Source organism: Myotis nattereri (assembly GCF_964212035.1).
Source record: "Myotis nattereri genome assembly, chromosome: 17".
In the NCBI taxonomy this organism is placed as follows: domain Eukaryota; kingdom Metazoa; phylum Chordata; class Mammalia; order Chiroptera; family Vespertilionidae; genus Myotis; species Myotis nattereri.
Window position 1 is genome coordinate 27,449,116 of NC_138092.1, and position 4,277 is coordinate 27,453,392.

Here is a 4,277-nt window from a genome sequence, read left to right on the forward strand (position 1 = left end):
GACCGGAAGTCCCGCCGCTTAAAGAGCAAGTACAGTTGTTACCACCAGGCCAAAGCTCGACAGTCTGGAGGCGAGGCCATAAGGGGCGGGGCCAGGCAGGACGTTGACACGACTCGTGGAAAATAGTAGTTGCCATGAGCAACGGCTATACTCCAGCCAATGGGGATACTGATCTTCCTCTACCTAGTTCTTGGTAATTCATGGGGCCACTTGGAGCAGCGGTTCTCAACCTGTGGGTCGCGACCCCTTTGGCGGTCAATCGACCCTTTCACAGGGGTCGCCTAAGACCATCCTGCATATCAGATATTTACATGACGATTCATAATAGTAGCAACATTACAGTTATGAAGTAGCAACGAAAATAATTTTATGGTTGGGTCACAACATGAGGAACTGTATTTAAAGAGCCAGAAGGTTGAGAACCACTGATTGGAGGGTGTTTAAAGGAGGAAAATAAAGCATTTGTTCATTCGTTCAGCAAATGTTTGTTGAGGGCTTACAAAGTGCAGGGTAGGAATGGAGACACTGGAGAGGCTGTGGCTATCAGAGCTGACGCGGTTCCTTCGTTCCTGATGCTTACATTCTAATGGGGTTAGGAAGATAAACAAACAATTAAGATAATTTCAGAGCGTACTAAGAAAATAGGGAAATAAAAGGGGATGATCGGGTAGAGTGACGAGGTGGCAGCGAAGGGATGTGGGGGAGAGATGAGAATGGTCAGGGAGGACTTCCCGGAGGAGGTGATGTTTGATCTGAGCCAGCCCCCCAGCCAAAGATCTGGAGAGTTTTCCCTGCAGAGAAAACAGCCACTCTAAGTTAGAATGCTGACGGAACTTAAAACAGAAATGATCCTGACTGTCAATCTAGTTCAGCGATTTTCAATCTGTGTGCCACAAGAATTTTTATAAACATGCATATTTCCTATTGTTTTTCTTTTTTTTAAAAAAAAAAGGACTTAAAAAAATTGGAGGAAAGCCAGCAATCAGGGGCACAGTATTACTTAGCGCTGAGCTTGGCACTGCACTGCTGAGTGATGCTGACAGACAGGGGCTGATGACTCAGATACCATTCTGTCACAATAATCATAGAGGAACACCACCCTATTGGGATGCCTGCTACGTATGCGGCATCTTCTTCAAGAAATCCAAAGCACATTGCAAACATGTAATTCTTATGCTGACTAGTAGGCAGTTTTGTTAGCACCATCTTGCAGATGAAGAAACTGTGGCAAGAATAATAATTTATCTCTGTCAAGAACCAGTCAGTTAAAAGCCTTGGAAATGATTTATTTATTTTATCAGCAATTTTTAAAAAATATGTTCTTATTGATTTTTCAGAGGGAGAGGAAGGGAGAGAGAGAGAGAGAGAGAGAGAGAGAGAGAGAGAGAGAGAGTCATCAATCGGCTGCATCCTGCATGGCATCTACTAGAAATCGAGTCTGCAAACGGGGTATGTTCCCTGACCAGGAATCTGTTCATGGATGACACTCAACCAACTGAGCCATAACTGCCAGGGCAAACCTGGGAATTTTTAAAATTTTGGCACACTGGGCTGGGGGACAAGAGGGTTTCTAAACAGCATGTAAAGCATTTTCCATTTGTTGTTCTGATGTGGGTATGTGTGTGCATGCATGCGTGAGTGAGTGAGTGTGTGTGTGTGTGTGTGTGTACTAAATAAAGACGGCCTTCTACATGCTGTAAAGGAATCAGTCTGGATGTCAGTCCTGCCTCTGCCCTTTGCTGATTATGTGACCATGGGCAAGTCACTAACCTCTTAGCTGATTCATCCCAGTGGGAAAATAGTATTACCTGCTGCCTTCATCAGCTTGTTTGTTGTTTGTTTGAGTTGAGAGCCTGCTGTTTACCAAGCTCTGTGCTTGTGCTTTTCATGCATCATCTCATTTAATGTTCACATTAACAACCGCATTGGTAGGTGCTATTTTTATGGAAACCGAGAAACAGAGATTAACTAATTTACCCAAGGTCACATAACTCTTAAGCGGTGATTCTATCCAAGTCGGTCTGACTTTGAGGCCATCTTTGAACCACTCTGCTTTACTTCTGTGATAAATATGAAGGCCCTTTAAAAATGCCAAAGCATCCCATAGGCACTAGTTTTATCTGCTAACCCACACATAGGAGGTACTCAGTGTTTCATATATGAGTAAACTAGGCTGGCTGGACCAGAGACTCTGTAGGACGTATTTGGAAGAAATAATCCCCTTAATATCAAACTTCTCTGAACTAACAAATCTGAAAACCGAAATCATCAGAATAACAATAATCTAATCTATAATTATTGCTATTCATAATTTATATTCATCAACTCATACTTTACATTTATAATCAGCACAGTCCTGAATGATATTCAAGATATGCCAGCCTTGAGGAAGGCTGGCAAGGATCTGAAATGCCTTCCTTCTACATTAAAGAAAAAAACTGTCCTAGCTAATGTCGGTGTTCGAATGTTGAACTTAAATGCAGGCTTCTTATCAGCCGGCCTTGGACCCAAGTGATCACCCATGGTGTAGACATCCCACCAGAATTAAGGCACAGGCATAGGCATTCTAAAGGATTAAAAAACAAAAACACAAGCAAGACCAAAGAACAAACTGTAACAACAAACTGCAAAGCAGCTAACACACATGCACAGATGGCCAGTCAATGGTGGTTCCATCACCTAATCCACCTCCCACATGTTCACACCTACTTCCTTACATAGAATCTTCTGATGGGTTAAGCAGAGGGGACCGGTTTCTGGGGCACTATTTCACTAACAAAGACAACACACTTCTAAGGTCTGTAGATGAAATAGACAATCCATTGTGCATACTCTAGCTTGTCTTTCTCTTTCCTCGTGTGGAAAGTTGCTTGCAGCATTTTTCAAAGCCGTCTATATAACGAAAACAACAAAAATACCGGGAAAGGGAGAGCAGAGGAGGAGTGAATAAAGCAGAGGACAGAGGATTTTTATAGCCGTGAAAATACCTTGTATATGATACTATGTTGATGGACACATGTCATTATACTTTTGCCCAAACCCACAGAACGCGTAATACCAAGAATGAACCCTAATGTAAACTTTGGTCTCTGAGTGATAATGCTGTGTCGATGTAGGTTTATCAGTTATTAATAGAGGTACCACTCGGGTGGGGGACGTTGATAATGGTGGAGGTTGTGCATGTTGGGAGATAGGAGGTAGATGCGAAATCTATATACCTTCCTCTTAATTTTCCTGTGAACCTAAAATTGCTCTTAAAACATAGTCCTTTTAGAAAATAAAATGCGTGGGAAAGATAGCTTCTACTGCTGCGTAAAGCCACACAGAAATCGGGAGGGACCGAAGAGCCCACAGGGACATGATGAAGTTCTGCAGAGGGGGGTCAGTCAGGTACTGTTTCCTGCCGGTCTTCCTCTCTCGGCTCTGTGCCTCTTCTCCACATTCTGCCCAGAGCAGGCCCTGGAGGAAGGATGCCACGCCGCCCTAGAATATTTTAGTGGATAATAAACGCTTAGCTCAACCAGCTGGCCTTCCTCCCTTACAGCGATTAGAGGCCTTTATTCCTGGTTTACCGGCATCCTGTCATGCTTGATGGATAGCCTGTCCTCTCAGCCCACATATGTTATTAGGAGCCTGTGATCAGCCTGGTTACTCAGTCCTGTGCGACATATTCCCAGCATCCTCTGACTCCACAGCCCTCTGCCCAGAAAGGCCTTTGGAAAAAGCCACTAACCACAGAGCGTAATTTTGAACATTTAAGCCTCCCAATAGAAGCTTTTCGAACTGGTTCATCCTAGCACCTACAGTAGCATACTTAGATATTTATTTCTCTGGCATCAAGTTTGCGAATAAATTTTAAAAACCCAACTGCCCACAAGAGGGGAATTATAAAATTATGGCATATCCAGAAGAAGGGATATTATGCAATTGTGACTAAGGCAGAGGTGGCTCTGGGGTTTCTTTGTTACTAATGTTGTGGCCCCACCCCATAACAAAGAAACAGAATTTCTGGAGGATGAGGCCCAGAAATCAGGATTTTAAAAAGATTCGCAGGTGATTCTAATGTGCAGCCAAGGTTGAGAACCACTGCCCTAGTCGATGGCAGCACTTTCTAATTGCAGGTGGGAATGATCTTACTGCCCATCAAGTTGAGCATCACCTTCCCCCCTCTCCTTTGATACTGTACCATTTCCGCTGTAGATGCCAAATCCTTCTGATTACACACAAAACATTCCCTGTCGTTGGCTTCATGTATGTTTTATGCGAACAGCTGGGTG